Source organism: Phaethon aethereus (genome assembly GCF_964289735.1).
Source record: "Phaethon aethereus genome assembly, chromosome: 2".
NCBI classification, from domain to species: domain Eukaryota; kingdom Metazoa; phylum Chordata; class Aves; order Phaethontiformes; family Phaethontidae; genus Phaethon; species Phaethon aethereus.
Window position 1 is genome coordinate 119650618 of NC_138582.1, and position 7368 is coordinate 119657985.

Here is a 7368-nt window from a genome sequence, read left to right on the forward strand (position 1 = left end):
AAGTGGAGACAAAAGTGAATGGAAGAAGAGGGAAAATTCTGTTAAATGTCCAGGTATTGGGTTGGCCCGATATTGGTTGGTATTCAGCTGGGTTAAACAGCCATAGCTCAACTGAATTTAGGAAGCTGTGTTAATTCACACAAATGGCTTTAGAAGCATGAAGTAGCATTGGAAAGCAGGTGAGCCAGAACCTAAGTTGCATCTGAAGACACACGTGGAAGTTTCATTTTGATAGCTTTTATAATTCTGTTTCAGATCAAGCCTAAAGTCTCCATCCTCAACTTTCAACTTCTCTACAACCAGAGGGTATAATATGAGCTGAGGGCACATTTATAGAAGAATGCACCAAGAGTAGGAACAAGTACTAACTTGATATTACAGAAACTATATTAACTACACCACCTGGGACCACAGAAGAGACGCAAATTAATGGAATCATCGCTCTTGTTTTGTAAGGCTCTACCCATGAGGGAGCAACTTGACAAAATATCAGTTACTATTTTAAACGACAAAGCCAAACCAATTCGTCTTAGCTGTCAGACATTCCTACTCAGAAAGGACAGTTCTTGCTTTTAGCACACACTTTCCTATTTTCTGTACTTTTCTGTGCAGTCTATCTCACAAAGAATTGTAACTATTCCAATGCATCTCAGCACAGTTTAAAAGCTGTGTCCCTATTTCAGCCTCAGGGGTTCCTATTAATTCGCTTCAAATGTTACATGTTAGTTGAGGAAACAAGGACTTTCTGCTTTAATTAGTCACCTTAGTTATCAACTCATATTCCACTATCATTCCTAGACATGTAAATGATTTCTATATTCCCCATAAGGCTAGCTTTGATATTGGGGACCTCAGATAAGAAACAGTTTGTGAAGGCTCTCCAACAAATTTAACCTACTATTTTTTTTACTCAGAGAATATCACTACACTGTAATCTCTATTGGGATTTACTGGGAGATGTAGAGAAGTGTGGTTGTCAGCCTAGGCAGTGTTATAACCAGCTGGATAGGTTTTCCCAATGTGGAGAAGGCAAATTGCTGCTCAGTGAGAGCACTGCTGGTGTCTTGGCCTTTATTAAAGACTCATCGCAGACCTGATAGAGGGCCATCAACAGTAGGGCTTCTTGGGGGACAGGTTCTGAATGTATGTGAGCATGTCCCTTTGAGCTGTGGCCAGAGGATCTTTCCTTCTTCCCCAAGGAGAAAAGGAAAGAGCATGGAGTTAGAGAGTGATTTGTCTACACAAAACCTGTGTGCCTGTGTTCACACCATGTGGACTCAGGAATGGACTGCAGGCAGGCTTCAGAACATGTTTAGGAGAAAGCTAGGGTTTGGTCACTGATTAGCTGTCTCCTTAGATGGAGATGAGAAAAATAACTGCTTCCTACTTATTAGAAATGAATGCCTATCCACCATAGACTCATTGGCCATTTTGGCTTGATGCTAGCATGAAGGTCTGTCATTCAAACTGAAGAGGAATAGGTGGTTTTTTACTCCTTGAAATTCTAAATCAACAATGTGAAGTATCCTATCAATGGCTGCTGGGACTTCCCTAAGCCCAGCTTTTCAGTTGTAATGCCTTAGTCATGTTAGCATGAAGACATTAGGTAATACACTCTGAAGGTTAATACCGGTATCTGCTTATTGAATGCTCTACCTTTGCCTTTGTTTGGAATAGTTGTACATAATTTATCTTGTCTCTTCAGACAAATCTCTCTGGTGTTTATCATTTATGACGTGGACAAAGCCTTTCAAACCTGTGAGTCATTAGAGCTTGAACAAGCCATGTGAGCTCATGAAAGGAAGAAGGAGTGTGCTTGTGGAAATGCTGTCCTTTCTTATCTGTTATGTGTCTGAAGTAAGCTTTTTTCTAGGCAACTGCTCACGAGCAATGGTCTTTCTATAAAAGGATGGAATGTGCTGGGTATACTGTGTTCAAATGAGCTTTTAATTCTGAATGTAAAATTCTTCTCAGATGTCAGCTGTACATACCGACGCATATTTGAAATGGAAAATGGATCAAATCTTGCACAGTGCTGCATCTGTATCAGCTGCCTTGTCTTCCAAAATGGAACAATTTGATTTTTTTTAATCCCTTAAGAAAAAAATAAAGGAAAAAGAGCAGAATATTAAGAACTCAGATCTGGACAAGGAATGTGGGGTTTGGGTTTAGTTTTGCTGTGTCAGATACACAGATAGTGGAATTCACTGCAGTGCTTTCAAAGCTAATGGCAGCACTCTAAATTTGCACAGAAGAAGATCGGATTATGAAACACTCACATGCAATCAAATGAAACTGCAAAATGTGCCTGTGATTTTGATGTAGATCTGTCGGGTGGTTCATCTATTTTAGGGGAACGTGATTTTTGCAAATTTTGATGCATTTGATATTAACTGTGACTTAACTAACAGAACTGGAACCCAGTAGATCACCTGACAGTTTTAGGTTTCCAGGCACTTAGAGCCATCTTCCTTATAAGGGTCAACAAAAAAGAACATTTGCTCATATTAAATTCAATGTTATCACAGCACTCCTGTGACTGCTTGTCAAAGTCAATGGATAATTTAAAGGCTGTAATGTAAAAGCTACATTTTCTTAATGAGTAGGGCAATCCCACATTTATGAGAGAGTTCAAAATCTGATCTTGTATAGGTATATGAATGCTGTAAATGCTTTTCTGGGCATGGTGTGCTGTACTAATTGCTTTGATTACAAGAATTACAGCCAACAGAGAATGAGCTCCTGGACCACCACTATGGAGTGAATAAATCTCACAAATCTAACCATCTCAAAGTTTGGGATTTAAAAGACAAACCAACATCTGAATTCTGCTTCACACCACACAGCCTCCTCCTCTCCCCTGCTTCCCTTTTGATTTTGCAGCCCAGAAGTCAGACAGCTTGCTCCAGGCACAACCCTATCCCATCCTTCTCGCTGCTCCAGTGTAACTTATCAAACATATGCTCCTCGTGTTTTCATGCTGCTGCTAGTACAAAATCTATTCCTTATGCAACACTGGAAGCTGCATTTCTGAGGTCAATGGTCCTAAGCAAATGTCTCAGTCCCTGTAGGAGAAATGGATGGCATCACTGAATTATGAAAGGGCTGCAAGAACCGGGCTCCAAAACTACATCTGCTGTAGCCTCACAGCCTCTGAAACAAGCACAGTCCTCTCAAGTCTTTTGTTTATACCTTCTATTTAAAGGTATTTAAAGCATTCTGATTTAAAGCATTCTGGGATGGCCAAACTGCCTTTAAATGGAAAACCAGATTAATCAACCTGCATTAATCTCCAGGTACAGATCACTGTTACGTGAAGGTCCTTCGAAGTTCTTAATCTGCAAAATCCCCAGCCTCTTTTCCTGTCAGTGCAGCCACAACTTAAAACTACAACCTCAGTGTATTTGTGGCATAACTTACCCACATCATGCCAGCAGGACAGGTTTTACTTCTTCAGCATTACATTGGTCATGCATCTTTGCCTCTAGCTGGAAGAGTGGCTCAGGAAGAGCCCCTGCAAAAGTTCATTTAACACAAAGCGAAAGCAGTTAGAAATAAGGACACTCAGCCAAGCACACCTCTCAATCAGGTTGGCTCAGTGCTGTGAACCAATCAGCCTAATTAGACAGACGTAATGAGGAGCTACTGTCCTCTCTAGAAACACCCAACTGTGCATAGAGCTCGCAACAATAATCAGCCTTTTATCAGAGACAAGAAGCAAAACATCAGTACCGCAATTACCAGCAAATGACACTCAGGTGCAGAACCTTGTGTATCTCTATGTGTGGCACTGAGGAATTTTTAGGTTGTTGTGAAACTGTACTCTAGTAGCTAGGCTTACTGAGAAAGGAGAAGAATGAAGGATGGATGTAAGTTCTAGCGGAATTGATTGAAAACTGTCAAAACTGTGAGATGTTGGGGGAAAAAAAAGCTCCAAAAATGTTAATTATATTCCTGCAGTTTTATGAAGTTACTTCTGCTTTAATACAAAAAGAATTGAACAAAAACTTCTTACTTTAAAACATTCAAATAAGAGAAAGAATTTCTTTTCATGCTGTTGTATCTGCATACTTTTTTGAATAATTATAGTTTCTACTCCTTATGATTATGACGATAATTTAGAAAACATTAATTGGAACACTATGCAGAGTAGAAGTGTCTGCAGTCACTGAAACAATAGCTTGGACGGATATGAATCACTTCATCCACCTTAGCATGTATTAACTCTGAAGACTAATAATAACAATACTGTTACCATTTCACTCCTATTCATTTCCTTTGAAATATCTAGCTAAAGCACATGCCACAAAAACTTATATTCTCTCTAAGCATTAAAAAAACCCCGACTATATTTTGTGTAATCAGGTATGAACAGATATTCTCCTTCCAACCTGTTGATTTGTTGGGAGTTTCTTTGACAGAAATGTTTTATTCTGGCGAATGGTTTCTTCCCACTCCTCAAAAAGGGTCCATTTCCAATGAAATATGAACGTTCAAGAAAACAAAAACATTTTTCTGAATCTAAACTTGCCAAAATCTGAATTGGGAGAATTCCTTTCATATTCGAGTTTGTAACATCGTATATTGCATTTCCCTTGTGCCACAATGTTACCTCTCCCTACACACTTGCCTGAGACTCCAAGGACCCTGAAAACTGAGGGTAATTTCTGCAAAATAGGTCTAACCTTAACTAACATTTAACCTTAGCCTCAAACAGTCTTTAAGCTCCTTCAGGATCTGGTTAACCTAGTTACAAGCTGCATGACACTAGACAAAAGCCAGAAGACGGAAATGCTGGAAAGCTTTTTCACCAATTTATTCCTTTATTGTTTTCTCCCAGTGAAAAAAGGAACCAAAGTGAAAGACTTTGTTTTCTCACAGTCTAATTTCTCTTACATCTCAGCGATGTTGGGTTTTTTCCCCCTCACTTACACATTCTTTCAGATGCAGATCTGGGTAGTAGTTCCCTGCTTCTAAATTTATGTCACGGGCACAATGAGCCAGTGGGAGATGAAGGCAGTGGAATTCCACAGGCCCCCCACTGACTCCAATTAAAATGAGGGCCAGAAAGCAATTACTCTCTGAAAGTATATATATCTGCAACCACCCGGGAGGGGTGGCATTAATAAAGAGTTCTAATGCTGTTGCTTAATTAGGAGGAGGAGAGCTAAGGTTAGCAGTTTTGCTTGTCACAGTGATTCAAAACATGACAAAGGGGCGTGAGAAATAGTACTTTTAAGGTAAGGGAAGCTTCACTTTCAAGCTCGCAGCAACTACGCTTTCATCTGATGACTGCATGAGAGATGGAAGGAAAAAGAAACAGCCCTAAGGAGCCACAGTCCAAGAGGGTGTCACAGATTTTGGAAAGCTGTGTCTTCAAGAAAAATGAAACTCATCCCCGTTGGTCCTATTAGGAAAGGTGCCATCTTAATTTATGTATGTCTTTTGAACCTAACTGCCATCCCATTACACCCTCCCCCTCCGCATGTCTCACATTTGGGCAAATGCCAGCTCAAAATGTGTGTCTCTCTGGGCTCTGGATGCTCTCCAAATTTGCTGGTGCTTTTGTTCCTTTCATCATTAAGTAGGGAGAAGTTCAGGGGCTGAAACATCTCTGTTGATGTTGCCTGGATCACTGTGAATTGATTTAAAAGGGCTCACCACCCCACTCTTGATGAACAGGTCTCCCTCCTTGCACTCACTCACAGAGTGAATTCATCTGGTGGCCCACCAGGCAGGTGGGCTCCAGTCTCCATCTCCTCTCCTTGGACAGACATACACCTGTATGAAAAGCCTCATCTCTTCTCAAGGAGGTCAGAGGAAGGTTAGAGACCAACTGTTCAGCCAAATCCACCTGTACTACAGGGTTTGCTAGGAAACTTTTTCTAAGGATGTTGCATCGCATCCTGTGCTGAATTAATCTGGCCTTTCTCACGTGACATGAGTAGGTCTGCTCCTATTTACACAGACAGTTATACTGCACCATGTTCAGTTTGACTGGAAGGAGAACTTGAGATGGGCATTAATACAGTTATCCTCACTAAGATGAATAGAAAACTCCGTTCTCATGGCAAGGCATATGAGACTATGTTATGCGTGTCGTTCATCAGGGCTTTTGTTTTAAATGTTATTAGTCTGGCAGCATGTCCAGAGGCAGAGTAACCCCTACAGCTACTTTGGATCACTGGTGAATTTGAGGAAGAAGCACAACTATCGCATCATCTCTTCCTGCATCGTTCCAGGTTTCCAGCCACTTAGCAACCACTCTTAGCCTGGCCAGATTACTAGAATTTATGAGGCCATGGCCCTATGGAGTATATGTGCTGTCTAGACAGACAGATGCAATAGGTTTATATTGGATGAACTGGCACTGTATGCTGTTTATTAACAAAATAACGTCTTCCCATGTGCTAATTATTTGCTTTGCTACTGGAAAATATGCCACTAATATCAACACAGAGCAGACAGCACATAACATTTACACTGAACTTTGAGTCATTTCAAGTACTGTTGTAACATTTAAGAATGGGAATCTTAGAAACAATTACTACTCTCATCTATTTAGAGTATGACCAGAACAAGGGAAATTGCTCTCAAATGCTAGCATCTCCTTACATATGGTCAGGAGGGTTAAAGGTAGTAAAAGTAAGTATTTATACATACTTCTTCCTTCTTCTCTGCGCAATTAAAACAAACTACTGTCTTCATCTGCCAGGCAGAAAGAATGTATGTATATGTTGCAGTAAAACGGTGCAAGTATCTCTCCAGGGCTAGCTGGTGATGATGTTTTTAAAGATTGTCCAGAAACTTATATGCTCAACTGCTATTATGCTTCTATACTGCCAACTAAAAAGAGAAAAACAACCTCATCTACCCTTCTGACATCTCTCAGTTGCAGACTTTTCCTCCCTGAAAGCAGCCAGTTGAGGGGGTCAGCCAACAAGAGCAGCCCCTGTATTTTAGGTCATTCAGAAACCGTTCCTTCACTCTTACTCTCATGAGGGGAAAGGAGGATGCTTAAGGAAGTCTGGAGAAGTGACAGGGCTTTCTTCCCTTTCCACCACCCACACAACAGGTCCACACACAGGACGAGGAGAGCATTTCTAATGGAGAGAAGACTGCACTCCACTGCCTGTGAGTAGCTAGACACCAGAACTCTGGCTTAAAAGCCAGCACCCAGCTCACAGGCTCCTAAGTGGAGCCGCACAAGCATGCCAAGACCCCTGCTGCTATTGAAAGCCCTCTTTTTAATTTCAGCTAAAGCTCAGCATGTTTCACCCACGCTGCCCTGCTGGGCACTCTGGCCAAAATCCCTATAACAATGGTTTTGGTTAAAGACAAATAGCAGAGTGAAAGACAACAGCAGAA